Source organism: Macaca thibetana, chromosome 2 (genome assembly GCF_024542745.1).
Source record: "Macaca thibetana thibetana isolate TM-01 chromosome 2, ASM2454274v1, whole genome shotgun sequence".
NCBI classification, from domain to species: domain Eukaryota; kingdom Metazoa; phylum Chordata; class Mammalia; order Primates; family Cercopithecidae; genus Macaca; species Macaca thibetana.
This window is the reverse complement of record NC_065579.1, coordinates 50,862,630-50,879,185: the sequence shown is the minus strand read 5'-3', so window position 1 is coordinate 50,879,185 and position 16,556 is coordinate 50,862,630. Positions and strand designations below refer to the sequence as shown.

The following is a 16,556-nucleotide window of genomic DNA, read 5'->3' as shown; positions in this document are numbered from 1 at the left end:
GAAGGGTCTCACTCTGTCACCCAGGCTGGAGTGCATTGGCGCGATCTTGGCTCATGACACCTCTGCCTCCTGGGTTCAAGCGATTCTCCTGCCTCAGCCTCCCTAGTAGCTAGGATTACAAGCGCCCACCACCACGCCTGGCTAATTTTTGTATTTTTAGTAGAAACAGGGTTTCACCAAGTTGGCCAGGCTGGTCTTGAACTCTTGGCCTCAGGTGATCCACCCACCTCGGCCTCCCAAAGTGCTGAGATTACAGGCAGGAGCCACCGCACCTGGCCCATTTCTTCAATTTTTAAAAAGAGTTTGAGTACAATTGGTATCAGCTCTTTAAATGTTTGGTAGAATTTGTCTGTGAAACCATTAAGTGCCGGATTTTTCTTCGATAGAAGGTGTTTTATTATAGTTTCAATCTTGTTACTTATTAATTTGTTGAGGTTTTCTTTTTCTTTAAGATTCAATCTTGGTTGTATGTGTTCACAAATTTATCCATTTCAACTAGGTTTTTCAATTAGTTGCATATAGTTGTTCATCATAGTCTCCCGTGATTCTTTGTATTTTTGTGGTCTCGGTTGTTATATCGCCTTTTTCATTTCTGATTTTATTTACTTAAATTGTCTCTTCTTTTCCCTTCATTAGTTTATCTAATGGTTTGTGGATTTTATTTAACTCTTCAATAAAACAACTTTTTATTTAGTTGACCCTCTGTCTGTAGTTTTTGTTGTTGTTGTTTTTTGTTTTGTTTTTGTCTTGATTTCATTGATTTCTGGTCTGATCTTTATGTCTTCTTTTTCCCTACTAATTTGGGGTTTGGTTTGTTCTTGCTTTTCTAGTTTCTTGAGATATGTTTTTAGGATAATTTGATGTTTTTCTATGTTTTTGATGTAGGCATTTATTGCTATAAACTTCCCTCTTAGTACTGTTTTTGCTGTATTCCACAGATTTTGGTAAGTTTTTTCTCCATTTTCATTTGTTGCAGTAAATTTTTAAATTCCCTCGTTAAATTTCTTCATTGACCCGTTGATCACTCGGGAGCATGTTGTTTAATTTTCATGTGTTTGTCAAGTTTTTGAGGTTTCTTTTGTTACGGATTTCTAGTTTTATTTCATTGTGGTCAGAAAAGATACTTAATATGATTGCTACTTTTTTGAATTTGTTCAGACTTTTTTTGTGGCCTAAGAGATTATCTGGAGATAATCCTGGAGAATCCTTCTTTCATGTGCTGATGAAGAAAATGTGAATTCTGTAGCAGTTGGGTGAAATGTTTTGTAAATGTCAGTAAGGTCTATCAGGTCTAGTGTGTAGTTAAACTCCAACGTTTCTTTGTTGTTTTTCTGTCTGGATGATCTGTCCATTACTGCAAGTGGGGTGTTAAAGTCCCCTACTATTATAGCATTGCTATCTCCCCCTTTAGATCTACTAATGTCTGCTTTATATACTTGGGAGTTCCAGTGTTGGGTGCATAGATATTTATAATTATTATATTTTCTTGCTGAATTGACTACCCCTATATAGTGGCCTCCTTTGTGTCTTTTTACAGTTTTTGCTATATAGTTCATTTTATCTGATACAAGTATAGCTACTCCTGCTCTTTTTTGGTTTCCAGTTGCACGAAATATCTTTTTCCGCTCCTTCACTTTCAGTTTATGTGTATCTTTATAGGCAAAGTGGGGACCTGCTTTTAAAGATGAATTCAAGGTCATCTGTCTCCTTTGAGTTTTTTTTTTAATTACAAATGGTCAAATAAACAAGAGATAATGAAAAGATTGCTAATTATTCCCTCCTCTTCTGTTAGCCCCAATTTCCACCCCTCAAATTTAACTAACCCTAATATAATCTTTCCATATCCTTTTTATACAAACTTCATTCTTACATATTTTACCTCTCTCTCTCTCTCTCTCTCTCTCTCTCTCTCCTCTCTCTTTGTCTCTCTCTTTCTCTTGCTCTGGTTAAACAGATACAGGATTCCAGTAGAAAAACTAGTGTGAAGCTGGCTTTTTAATTTAACATATCATGGATGCCCTTGTCAGTCAATATACAGAGCTCTTTCTTTCATATAACTACATAATATTTCATAGTGTAGACATCCTGGAAGCTATTTCACCATTCTCCTATAAGTGCACATAATGACTTTTGTCATTGTTATTTTCCAATATTTGTGATGCTCAAGGAAAGCTCTGATAAGCACCTGCCTCCATGTATCTTTACATACTGGCAGCACTTTTATTTCTGTAGAGTAGATTTCCACAAGTGATACTGCTAGGTCAATTAATGTGTATATGTCTTGCTTTCATTTATGATGCTAGATTATTTATAAAAAGGTTTTAAGAATTTATACCCCATACCAGTTATACTCACTAATAGTAGTTATTACAATTCTTTTAATTTTTATTAATTCAATGGTTCTTTGTACTTTGTGTTGTTTAAATCTGTTTTGTTCCTGACTACTAGTGAGGTTGAGTATCTTATTTCATGCTTATTGTCCATGTGTATTTCTTCTTCTGTAGATTGTTTCCTTATCAGTATGTAAGCATTTAATAACTTACAGATATTAAACTTTTATAATTTGTGTTGCAGATATTTTTATTTATGGTGTTTGTTGTGATATGCAGTTTAATTCTTATGTAGTTATATATTTATCTTTTCTATGATCATTTTTCATTATTTGAGATTCATTTTATTGAGTTTCATTGTTTGCTTTAAGAAGATTCTCTTTACTCTAAGATCAAATTATTTCCTAGTATTTTTCTAACTTGTTTTCTGAGATTTAGAACTTTATTCTACTTGGAGTTATTTTCATAGTTTCTGGTAGAGGTTCTAACTTTTAAATTTTATATTAATATACAAAGATATCAGATTTGAAATATAATACCATCTATGTTATTTGGTGTTTTTCTAAACATTCTTTTCTGTTTGGAGATCTTTGAATCTATTCCAGTGTTTTATTTGTATATTTAAGTGCTTATAACTATTATTTTATTACAATAGCCTCATGGTAGGTTTTAGTATTCGGTAAGGTATGTCTTCAAAAACTGTCTTTTATTTGTTTGTACTTTTATTTTTCAATGTGAACTTTAATGTAATTATATCAACTCCAATATAATTTAGTTTGGAATATATATATATGTGTGTGTATATATATGTATACATAATCTTTTCATTAAGAAACATGATAATGTTCTTTGATAAAATTTTACAGCTTTGAAAAATAGATCCTATATATTGCTTTGTGAAATTTCCTCTGATGATTTTTATATTTTTGTTTGCTTATGTAAATTGATTTTTTTCTCTCATTTTTAAGATTTGGTGTTTTATTCTAAGTTAGAGGCACATAGCTAATTAGCATACCATTGTGTGATTATCAATATTTTGTATAAGAGTATGTCATTTTCTTCTGTCTTGAAGAATTCACAATTAAATTTAAGAAAAAATAAAAACAGACACACTTCTAGGCAAGCTACACATATACCCTTGTCTAAAAAGCAGAGCTTCCTATGTGGGCAGAATAATTCATCAACCCATCAACCAACTGCCAAAAGTTGAAAATAATGAACAAAACATATGGGGAAATAAAGGGAACAATTCCTAACCAATCAGTTCATTGGACTAAATCCTAGAAGTCAATGAGAAGACAAATATCATGCTCAAGAAACTCATCTTATTCAGGATATGGAATAAGACTTCCACATAAAAATATTAGCTGGGGAAAATAACTCAAATATCCATTTTAAAACTAGCTCTATGTAAGAACCCAAAGAAATGTAGTTATCATTTACTGTGCTTATTTTCAATGGAGTTTGTGCAGAATATCAATTAGTGTAATCATATTGGATATATACTTTGAATGTTGAAATTCAAACTAAAATTCTTTTGGATATAAAGGCAATCAGATTTGTTACTTTATATTCTTCAATTGAAATTGACTTTTATAGCAAGTTAGATATATATAGCTTATAATGATGGAATCAATACATATGTTATCATTCTCTTTCAAACTACCATGTCTTCTTTCCCAACTGTTAAAAATTTCGGTGCCAGCAAATTTGTGAAAATATAATCAAAGACTTTAACCTCTAGCTTTAGCTACATTAAGTAAAAATATTTTTATCTTTATTTTAGCAAATTTTATGATGGGACCCATTTATTTGATCATATACAATAACAAAATATAATGAGCACTGATACTTTTTTGCTCCTTTTAATAAACTTAATCACAAAATGAGTATCTATCATCTTTTTGAGCCTTGTCCATGAGTGCTCTATTAGATAGGTGAATTCAATTCAGGATCACTGAACTTTTGTGTTCTTTCTGTAGAAGATAATTTACATAAATTATATAACAGTTTTCAGTAGTTATGGTTGCCTATGAATTACAAAAATAGATTTCCAATCTTGTTGCATCAGTTTTCAGTAACTTTTCTCAAGAACTTGTAGTGGAACCTGCCGTACCCTCTGTTGACTGCCCAGTCTCACTACTCAATAGATTTTTTTTTTAAGGCTGCTTGGGTGAATTCTAATTGCAAATTTCCAAAAAGGCAAGTATTATGGTCTTATACTAGGTGTCTGGCAAAACAGAATAAAAGTTGAAGACTGGAAGGCAAACATTGAAAACACTTTATTGTAGGCAGATGTCACAGATTTAAAACATAGCCCCCAAATTCTTTGATACTCCCCCTGTTGAGATGTGGGATCTATGTCCTGTACCACCTCTGGAATTTGGACCCTGTGACTGCTTGACCGATGAAGCATAGTGGAAGTTATGCTGGACTAGTTTCCAGAACTTAAACAAACAAACAAACAAACAAAAGCAACTGACATTTCTACTTCCTCTCTCTTCGCGCACTCAATTTTGGAGCCCTGAGCCACCATGTAAGAAATATTTGGCTGCCTGCTGTGAAGTGACCCCAGAGAGAGGTGCTGGTGGATGTTGGTGTTGTGTGTAGGTGTTCTGGCTGAGCACAGCTGAAGTCCTTGCTGGCAACCAGCATCAACCATCAGACATGTGACTGATGGAGACTTTGAGAAAATTCCAGCCCCCAGCCTTCAAGTCCTTCTAGCTGAGGTCCCAGACATAGCAGAGTAGATACTCCACCATGAAGAACCCTTTCCAGATTCTTGAAGCATAAATTCAGCAAGTCTAATAAAACAGTTATTTTAAATTTCTAAGTTGTGAGGCAATATGTTTCACACAGAATAGTAACTAGAAGAGCAAGTACTCCTAAAACATACCAGCCTCAGTTTCAGTGCCTCAGCACAACAACAGTCATTAAGTTTTAGAGGACTCTGAAGTAGGAGGGGTGGGATGCAGTTTGAAAATAACTTCAGACAATTCAGATATGTCCCTTGCCCAGAAGTATGTTCATCCTTAAACCCCAGTATTTTGAATTGCTCTATTAATACTATAAGTGTCCTTCTTGGTTCATATGCTTAGCAGTTTGTGAAACCTATTTGGATGTTGTGCTATGAGTGATACTTCTATTTTGGGATTGTCCTAAGTTGCTATATAAGAGATATACCTTAATGATGCTGAGCCTTGGCCTTGGGATGAAAAAAACATAATTAATAGTATAAATTTATCAGCATGATTATCAGACAAGTTTCAGGACAGTTTGTTCCAGCTTGTCAGTATAGGCTATTAGTAACAGCAAGATTTACAGTTTATACCCTGTTCAGGTGTGATGCCAGTGAGCTCCACCATTATGGCAAGTCGCATAACAGTGATGACCTTTTGGATGAGCAGAATATGAGAAGACCCAACCAAGACTTTATTTTGAGCCCCTGTTTTTTTAATGTTCCATGCACATGTTGGATGTCACTGATGCAAGTCAGAAAGTGCATCCAGTATGGCCTTGCAGAAAGAGGACAATTGGAGCCTGCATCAGACCACTCTGGACCCCTTGCTGTAAGATAGCCTTTGGCTGTGGTGCATGTTCTTACTATAATGCTGATGCTATATTTTATCCTTCTCTTTCAGTAAAGTGTAGATTTGTAAGAGCTGTGGTTAAGTCTTGCGAGTCTTCTTTAGTGTCTTTTTTAGTCTACTGCAGGGAAATAAATACTTTATCATTCTAGGGTTGGTAGCTGGGTGTACAAACAAAACAAACACACACTGAGAACAGGCAGATTAGCAAGAGAAAAGGCATGTAACTTTATTAATTTTTAATATGTCCACAAGGGAGTTGTAGGAAAAAACGAATACCTCGCAAAACCATGAGATGTGAGAGTTTACATACCATCTTAATAGTGAAAGGGAAGAGAGATGTTGGTTACTTAGGGGAGAATAAATGATTTTTTAGGAAAGATGAATGGGCCCTTAGAAGAATAGATGGGTGATAATGACAGATTTAGACAACGTTTGTCAGTGTGGTGTCAACTTCTAGTTTCTGCTCCTGTAATAAGAGACCATCTTCCTAGTTGATGAAACTCCTGGGGAGATGGTTTATGACAATGGAGTTTATTTTGGAGGATTTGTCTTTAGGTAGGCAAAGGGAGTTCAAAGAAAGATTCTCCTTTCATTTGCTGTTTTTCAAAATGCCTCAACCTCAAAATAGTCAATACACCAAAACTTACATTTTGGGTATATTCTGGGGTGCCATCTCATGAACTCTGTCACTGCCATGTTTTGGGGTGGTATATTCGTATTTATAACACTTCTTTAGTATCTAATTGGCATAATTATTGTGGATTTCTTAAGCATATTTTTGTGCTGCTTTGACAATACACCAACACATACACATAACATGCTCACATCATTAGCCACTTTATTGGCTAAGCTACTCCTTTTCTTATCCCATTCTAAGGTGACTTCTACTCTTTACTATTCCTGAAGTTCACTATAGTTTTGACTGGGACCAAGGGATGAAAAGGCTGCTGTCAAGATAAAATATTAAAGTATCTTTTTGAAGTTGAAAAGATAAATACCACAGTTCTGTGTACTGCTAGGAAAATACCCATAGCCCATTGTAGGAAATGACTTTCTTAGTGACAAGGTCAAAGAACATATTTCCAGAGACTCAGAGAGATGTATAGGTGTTTATTCAATATTCCCTCACCACCAGACAGTTCCCCAGTGAAGTTTTCCATTTTAGAGAAAGTTTTCCTGCTTTGGTCATTAAAACAGTGCCAAAGTACTAAAACATATATAGTTGTCTCTTGGTATTCTAGTTATTCTCTTTCTTGCTGTCATTCTCCATCAGTTTGTACTTAGACACAAGCATATGCCTTTTTTTTCCAGTGAAATGTCATCTAAAGAAATATAAGTCACTTTTGGATAGAAATAATAGACAGAAAACAATTTTCCCAGTTCCCTCTGCAGGTAATGAAAATACATGAAAAGATGGAATCTCTTTCACCCTGGATTCCTGAGTAACTAGTGAGCATTAGTCCCTAAGTGACAATGCTGGACATATAGAGTAAGCAAGAAATAGATTTTTGTATGTTAAGCCATTAGTGGGTATTTGTTACTGTAGCATAATCCAGCCTAACCTAGCTAATATCTCTATCTTCTGTCTGAACTTCTGAGATATTATACCCTATGTAAATTCTAGGATAAATGATTTGTTCACTGGTTCTTTTATAGAAACTCGTCTTCCAAAGTTTTAAAAAATGTCCTATTTTATTCATGAGTTTGAAACATCTTTACAAATCATGCTTCAGTTGTGTTTTTATATGTGTAACTAGAACAGAATCTTTCCCAAAATCTATGTGTTGAATTGTAAGATTAAAAGGAAACATGTATATTCCTTAAAGGAGCCATTTATTTCTTCTCTTGATTTTCCTGCAATGATGTGGTAACTATGCTTTCAATCAATGCCCTACTTCAGTGGTTACTGGTTACACCCATTTTTGCACAATTGCAAAAGGAATACAAGCAACAATAATTTTGAAATTCATTACAATGCCAGGGTTTATATGCTCTCATTAAGCATTAATTGGTAGTTGATGGCTATTGCTATTTTTAACACCATTAGTTCATAGCAATATAATTAGTAACGCTAAGTACAGGAACCACATTAATAGCATTACTAATTGTAAATCTGGAGATAGAAACACAACATGACTGGTTAATTTCCAGGCAATATCTCATGATAATTAGCTGTAGGACATTTGTACTGAACTAGAAAGGTAAGTAATTTAATTTTTTCTACAATTTTTGGGGGGTTTGCAATGCTAATATCACCCTTTAATATATGGATCTCGTTTCATCTTCTTATGTTAACATTCCTTCCTTTTAGATTCTCTTTTGTTGTATGCTGAGTAATGATTCCGTTTTCTCGCATAAGGAAGATATATAGTATCTTAAGACATATCAAGTCTTAAGGACAAAATATCTTAAGTGACTTACTTCTTAGATTATATTGTAATTGATTTCTTATGTTTTGTGTTTGCCCAATGTTTATTTTGATATGTCGACTCTCTTTACTCATTACTCTAGCGGTAGCAAACTGGCCAACTTTATGTCTTTGCTAGTGAAATTTTATAATAGTAGAACTAAGGGAAAAATTTTTCCAAGCTCTAATAAGTAAATTAAAAGGAAAACCCCAACAACTAGATATTCTATACTTAAATGCATGCCACTTGACATGTAGTGATCCTTTCTCCAGTCACATTGTATGGGGCTTAACAGTCTGTAGTACTTACTTATATATAGTTCAGTACCTACAAGGGTGGAGAACAATTCTTTAATTGCCATCTTATTTACTTGCTAAAGGACAGGGCTTAGAAAACACTCTCTAATTTTTTTTTTGTTTGTTTTCTTTTCTGAAGAATTTTGGTGTAATATGTATGGGGTGATTGAGAACAATGAGACACTCTGCTTACAGTATTGGAGTCATTTTGTAAGAAATTATAAAATAGATGATTTAATTTTTTATTAATCCTTCTAAATTTTTTTTTTTTTTTTAGTTAAACTGAGAAGCTCTTCAGAGACAATTACGGTAATATGCCATTTCAGGCACATCTTTGTGTTCTGCTTTTGGATTTTTAACGAACTAGATTACATTTGAAAATACCAATTTTCCTCTCCTAGTTTCCCTTGTTATTTTTATATCTGAGCCCATGTGTATCCTGCTGCTTCATTGATAAAGGGGAAAAGAGCCCAAAATGATTATTTCAGTATGTTTAAACTGTGAATGTGGGTAGACTCTGATTTATAATTGGATAAAATTGGTAAAAATAAGTTAATTGCTTACTTAATTAGTTTAGAATGTTAACTCAACTTCACATTGTTTGCTTTTGTACAATGAGGGCAAGAAGAAAAAGAAAAACACATGGTTGGTGAAAATCCTTGAAGAGTTTATTTTCCATATTGGCATTTGAGGATTTTGCAAGAGTAGTAGCTTTATTATTCTCTTTCTCAAGTTTCCAACTTGTAACAGAATATGCGTTAACCTGTCAAAATGTGCAATGCTATTATTTAGTTGTAATTAGTTAATGATTGTGTCGTTTCTTTTGGCAAGGCATCCCTCAACTGATGAAACAGTCTTCTAGTCACTTACAAAATACATATGTAAACAATAGGGAGAGCAGCATTTGGAAGGCACATGATGATTCTTTATTTTCCATCACATTAGCACATTAATATGTGGTGAGTTTAAAGAAGTGGCATGAATAAGTTACTACTCTGTACTGTTGGCAATATTGACGTTTATGGGCAATTTAATTTTAAGTCTATAATATGTGATTTAATACAGTGCTGCTTTTCCAAAGATGGAGTATGAAGGTAATCTTTGTTCCATAAAACACCAAAAGAAAATCAAGTATTTCATCCTTCTGGTGATGGTTAAGGTTAGTAGAAATAGTACTACCGGTTGCTTTACTTTCACCAAGTAATTATTTCCGAAGTAATAAGTAGTAATTAATTAGTGCAGCTAATTCTTACTGAAAAATCTTGTGTAGCTGAGTGAAAGAGGAGCATTTCAACTTAATGATAAAGTTATTAAGATACTTTTCCTTGTGAAAAAATTAAAGGCCTTAAGGTTAAGAAGTTGGTAACATCATTTAATTTATTTTACTTTTGTTTTTGCATTTGGGAACAGAAAGAGTGGCTTTTTTTTTTCTTTGCATGTATCAGATGATAATGCATATCTGAATAAGCCAAGGCAGGTAACAGAGCACATGACGGCTTACTGTGGGGAGTTTGTATACTCCAAGTGCGGCAATTATCATGCTACCTGCCCCAGACTACATAAGCTTCCAGAAAGTCTGAGGTTTCCAGGATAATATGTGGTCAGTTTTTTTTTTTTTAAGTTAATACATGTGTGAATCTGTTGTGGGCACAGAGTATATATGTAATGAAGGCAAGTTTTATGTGACCTCAGAAGGATCGGACTGTGAAATGATACAATATTCAGAACTTTAACAGCCATGCACTCTCTGAAGCAGATGCACACAAGCCTACAGTCTCAGAGGGATGCCCTGGGAAATACTGAGAAGACAGTATTTTATTGTTCCAGATCTTTATTTATCTACCAGCAGATGTCCCTATAAGGCAATAATATCTTATACCTAGGCCAGCTGATTACGAAAAATCAGAAACGGAACCGCTCATCATATTTCCAAAGACTAAATGGTATTAAATTCACCATGTACTTCAAAATGTTTCCAGAGATACATAAAATGCAGTGCAGTGCCAAAGTAAATTTAATTTACTTCTGAAAACCACATGGAGCAATTATTTTTTCTAAAAAAAAGAAATTCTAGGAGTTCCCAATCTTTATCAGCACTAAAACCACTTTCTAAAATAGAATAAAATTATTGATTATCTCTGTGCTTTCAGGTACATAAGTATTCATTTAGCTAAAAAATACTCAAAGTGTAAAAAATGACTCTGAATTCAGTAAAATATTTCTTAACCGGGAATATTCTCTTTATACGTTCTAAAGACTAGATGCAAATTAATGTTTCCATGAGACACATTATTCAACTTGCCAACAATTCAAAATGCACATACAGATTTAGAGACTCTGGCAATACCTCTGTAACTTCCCAGAGGTCTGTATATAAAAGTTGTAAACCAAAAGTGTCCTCTATTCTACCATTTTATTCAGTGATATGCCGCTCCTTGATGGATGAAAAACAAGGTCGAGAAAACTTGTCGTAAATAATAAATACTGTCTTACAAAGTAACTTCTTCATTGAGAAAACATACTAAAATACAAAGTCATTATCAATACTCATTAGCATTTCTATTTTGAGAATTAAGTGGGTTCATTTGTTTGTCTCCATTTTTGAGAGGCAATTGCTCTAGAGGCCAGAAAATTAAGCTAGATGCAATAAAATTTACGGATTTTAAAACTAAAAAAACAAAAATTTCTAACTATCTTTGCCACTTTCTAGCAGTGTGTTAGGGCAGGTTATTCAACATCTGGCTTATGTGTCTTCATTTGAGAATAACAGTAGAAATCTCATGGAATTAATACCACATTAAATAAAATGATTTATGGACATACTGGCACGTTATAGGGATTCTAAAAATGTCTGTCCCTTTACTTAGCATTTCTCAGTCAGTTCTTTTACATTTTATGATCTCGGTGAATATAGTTGACTTATTTTCCGGAGAAGTTGCAGTTAATTCCTGGTTATTAGAATTCGAGAATGGGTCATGATCATGGAAGAGGCAAAATTGGTGCTGGACCTAGAAGCATTTTTTCAGGCAAAAAAACTTTTTCAAAAAAATGTTCAAATAGTAGAGATACTTTACAAAACAAGAGTTAGACTAAGCAGCGAATGTTCTATTGCTGAGCTTCTCAATCTCCATGGAATTCATAGACCCTAGGCTTCTTCTCTAGTGCTCAAAACTCAGCCAATGTTGCAAGTCCTAGATCGACATAGTGTATGTTCATGGACAATCTATTTCCCTCAATGGCAAGGAATTTAAAAATAATATCTTTATATCAAATGGAGTAGAAAACCAACTTCATGTGTATTTTTGCACGAAAACAGAAGTTTTAAAAGCCCGATTGACATTGAAAAACCTCAGAATATGCCACCCCAATACGTGCCACTCTGGCATATTGATTATTTTGAATTAAAAGAATTTGAAAAACAGTAGATGCAAAAGCGCATTCTGATCTTACTTCTTTTTTTCTCAAAAGCAGGAAATAAAACTTACATGTGAATGATGTCTTCCCTGCATTTGGAGAAACTAAGACATGTTCATCTCCAGAGATGGGGAGTGGAGACCAAGAGAAATCTATACAAACAAACCTTGTTAAATTAACCTTTATCTTTCTAGTTACTAGTTACTTCTTCACTATTACCTGTCTTAGACCAGATTCCTTTGTCTTATTACATTTTCATAATTTACTACTCTTTGTTCAACCCTGTATGTAAGTGTTTGGCTCTGTTTCTTTCAGTCTTTAATATATCCTTAGAACCCACATGTACATATAAAATTTTCCTGAATAAAATGTGTATGCTTTTCTTCTCTTCATCTGTTGAGACCAGTTTAATTTTTAGGCCCAGCCAGAAACCCTAACAAGGTAGAGGAGAAATTTTTCCTCCCCTGCTTCATACACTCACTATCTCTACAAGTATAGGCACTTTGGTAGAGATGTTTTAGAAACACACATCACAGAGTCACATGAGAAAGAAGGGGAGCGTTTGGATGAGCACCTTTACAAGAATATTAGAAACTATGGGGTTGTAGTTGAGGAAACACCTCGAGGAGATGAGTGTCAACCCTGCACATCTCTAAAGAAGACAAGGTCAGGTAGGAGAATCTAGAAGTGGGAATGTGCCTGGCACAGGCTTCCTGGTAGTAAAACACAGGGATTTCTGAAGCTTAGTGTGATGTGAATCAGTGAACAAACTGCTGAACAATGTATCTTCCTTTAATAAAATAATGAATTTCTTGGATGTGCTTCTTGAAATGTATCCCATTATGCTTTGTGGGCTTAACATTAGGGAACAGTTCCTTAGGAATAGTTCTAGAATCACCCAAATAATGCTGTTCAAGGACAGTGATTTCTAATTGACCATTTTCATGTAAGATATAATTTAGCTTACTTGGAAAAGCAGTGACTCACCTTGTTTCAGGGAATCTGTGTACCTAGATTGATATATGCCATGGTTTGAATGTCCCCTCCAAAACTAGTGTTGAAATGTAATTGCCATTGTGATGATATTGAGAGATAGGACTGTTACAAGGTGATTAGGCCCGGAGGGATGACACAGCATGAAGGCTCTCAACAGATGCAGCACCCTGCTCTTGGACTTTCCAGTCTCTAGAGCTGTGAACTAAATAAACTCTATTGTTTATAAATTGTGCAGTCTGTGGTATTCTTTTACAGCAACACAAAACAGACTACAGCAGTAAGTGTTATGCAATTGTGTGAATCTTTCTGGCGAAATGTTCCTAGTTTTAAGCAGATTCTCAAAGCAGCCCATGACTGCAAAATGGTTGAAAATCACAGGTCTAGATTGAAAGAACTATGTATCCTCAATCTATTTTCCTATTGTTTTATTCTTTTTAAATCACCACTAAATGTTTTAGGAAAAATGGGTGGTAGGTTATGCTCAACAGCTGAGTAAGGGCAGAGTCATGCTTTAATAATCATCCCAGAAAGGGGGAGGGAAAAGGCAAAATGTAAGTGAAAATAAAAATGAGAAGTATGAGAAAAACATAAAATGTGAAGCTCTGAGTGTTGAAAAACAAATATGGAAGAGGTTTCCAGGCAAAGATAAGTGTTTGTTGGTGATTGGACAAGAAAGCAATATTCAGCAGAGTGAAGGTGAGAGCATAATAATGAAAGGGAAACAGAGATAGGTTGGTAAAAGAGAATGTGAGTGCTGAGTGGCCACAGGATGCTCGTAGGATATAGCATGATAAAGACCATTTTCTCAGGAAGGCTTTCTCATTTCTTTTTAAAGCTCATAATTTACACTAAAAGGTTTATAATAGCAAGTCACATTTTAATATTAGATCTTTCTAGGAAAAAGCTAAGCACAAAGCCACCTTTAACTTTTAGATTCAACAAATTATGTTTCTAAGGATTTTGAAATTAATATTATCCTGCCACTATCACAAACAAGTAAAACTGTAAATAAGAAATAAGATGATAAATGAGGAAAAGAGAGGAAGAAGTGAAAAAGGTTTGTTTTAAACAACAAAAAAAAATGAGAGGGAAAAATTTTTTTTTAAATTTCTTAAAGTCTGTGTACCTAATATTTTCATCTCTTATTTTGTATTATTTATATTAGAAATTAAACTGATCTTTACAAGTGGTTTATCATTAACAGCACAAAATGGATGGATTACAAACTCTGAGCTATGAAGGTGAAATGAGAGAAACGAATTTCAGAGATCAGTCAGTAGATGCTGAAGCAGCCTGCGAGAAAGGATATCCTGGAAGGATGACCATTTATAAGAGAACAAAGCCCCATCACCTTGGGTCCATTTTCATGGTCCTGTGCCTCCTACTTCCCCTCATCTGCCTTATCACCTTGCTAAGGTGAAGGAATGGAGAAAAAGAAATCACCTTTGCAGCTTCCTAACAACCTGAGACTTTGAAATTCCTTTTATTCTTTCTATCTACCCTCAAAAGGGGAAGATACTTAATCAACCCTTTTTTTCTTTTTTTCTGGGAATCTTCTGGCTTTCAGGTATTACCAAACATATAATTAAGACATGCTTTACAGCTTGAACCAGCTCAGTTTTTTTTTTAACACATACCATTTTTATTTGAAATGGAAAATAAAAATACTAATAAGGGTTTCCTTGTCTAGTCTTGGGACTACACACGAGTTCCCAAGCTGACAGATACTAGATCTCAAATATCTTAGAATTATCTCTTCACATAGATAATGAAAAACTCTGAAGGTTCTATCCATAAGGTTACTGTACTCATTAATTCTAGTCCCCAAATCTTCACAATGAAGGTAGATTCATTGCTTTTACAGTGAGATGGTGATAATTGAGCAAATGTCAAATTTCATTTATAGGACATCTGGAATGATCCAAATCTATTTGAGGGTGTTTCCTCTTACCTCTACCCAAACCACAACGTATAAATTGAACCTTGGTTCTGAGAGTGAGCAGTTTTCTTGGAAGTATGACTGGAGAGCAGGAGAGGCAGCCTTGTGCTGTATAATGGACCCTGGAAGATAGCATAATTCACAAGGAGGTAAATTGTTTTGTGATTCAATTTCTAACTGCTTGTTCAACATGTCTACCTTGATGTCCACAAGCCTTTGAATTCTGTATGTCCCAACCAAAGGTATCCTCTTTCTCTGTTCTTCACTGCATTACCCTTTTCTAAGTTACTCAGGATCAAAACCTGAGTATATCTGGCAAATATATATTTGTCTCTCTCTCCCACATGTCTAATCAGTAACCATGGTTTCTTTCGCTTCCACAATATTTTTAAGATATATGTTCCTTTTCATCAATGCCTTTGCTTTTGTTCAGGTCCTCATTTCCTCTGGTTTGAGTTTTGCCACTGGTTTCCCAACCAATAGTCTCCTTCCCCCAATGTACCTAATTAACCCAGTTTTCTGGAAGTACTACTTTGATCATAAACCTTCACTTACACTCCTTCCTCCAGGAAGTGGAGCTTGATTCATCTTTCCACACCACCCCTTCAACACGCATACAGCCAACCCTTGACTAGATTTAAAGACATTTCTAATGAACAGAGTATGAGAATGGAAAAATAGTAACCTAACAGAGGAGTGATCTGGTGGACACTGCCTTAATCAAATGATGGAGGTTAATACCACCAGTGATGTTATGTTGGTATCATGTACTCTCTAATAAGATATGAGAAAGGGGCACTTTGCCTCTATGGCACTCGTTTCCAAAACAAATACCTCAGTCTAAAAAAGAGGAAAATCTACATTGAGGACAGGCTTCAAAGTTCTCAAAGTTTTGAAAAACTGAGAAACTGCCACAGGCCAGAGGAGACTAAGGAGGCATGACAATTAAAAGTGTTATAGAATCCTGTAATGGACTCAGAAATATAAAAAATACATTAGTAATTTGCCAGTGTTAATTTTCTGGTTTTGATATGTGTGCCATGATTATTATATAAAACGTTAACAATAAGGGCAAATGAGTCAAGGTATATGAGAACTCAGTAGTGTCATCCAAACTGATTCCAATGTAAAAACAAAAGTTTATTTTAAAAATCTCTGGTTCTTCATTATCGAATATAGTTGTCTATAAGAACTACTATAAAAACTTTTTTAAAACATATATTTCAGGGCTATATCATTGGAGATACTGATTCTATTGGCCTGGACAGGGTTCAAGAATCTGTACGTTTTAAAGACACTCTTCAAAAAGATTCTGACATGCTGCTAGGTTTGGGAGTAACAGTTCTACAGAATTAAACAAAGTAGATTGATATCCCACACTATCCCAGGAATCTGTGGGCAACTTGAGCCATTAAGCACTCACATTCTTCCCTCACAACCAGAAAATACTTTCATCTTTGCTTAGCTCACAGGGCTTTCCGGAAGTCTTAGATTTTACTTCATGCGTTACTCACCCATTATCTTTACTCTCTCTCTCTCTCTCTCTCTTTTTTTTCTGTTTCTCTGGAAGGAAACACAAGATG

At 34.6% G+C, this 16,556-nt stretch overlaps 2 long non-coding RNA genes across 9 annotated transcripts in view; one reads left to right on the top strand and one right to left on the bottom strand.

Annotated features, from left to right (window-relative positions):
- The window catches only part of LOC126947494 (uncharacterized), a 123,002-nt gene that overhangs the window by 28,442 nt on the left and 78,004 nt on the right, over positions 1-16,556 (bottom strand). Inside the window, exon 4 of the long non-coding RNA XR_007723103.1 lies at positions 14,986-15,095. This is a non-coding gene — a long non-coding RNA (uncharacterized LOC126947494). The remainder of the gene's footprint in view (positions 1-14,985; positions 15,096-16,556) is intronic.
- Positions 1-16,556, top strand: part of LOC126947492 (uncharacterized) — a 200,526-nt gene that overhangs the window by 152,543 nt on the left and 31,427 nt on the right. For 4 of the 8 annotated variants that reach the window (XR_007723098.1, XR_007723100.1, XR_007723094.1 and 1 more), the window contains 2 exons: positions 8,902-8,933; positions 9,690-9,784. This is a non-coding gene — a long non-coding RNA (uncharacterized LOC126947492). Of the gene's footprint in view, positions 1-8,901; positions 8,934-9,689; positions 9,785-12,092; positions 14,619-16,556 lie in introns of those variants that run through there. The other 4 variants (XR_007723096.1, XR_007723097.1, XR_007723099.1 and 1 more) reach the window with 4 other exon arrangements.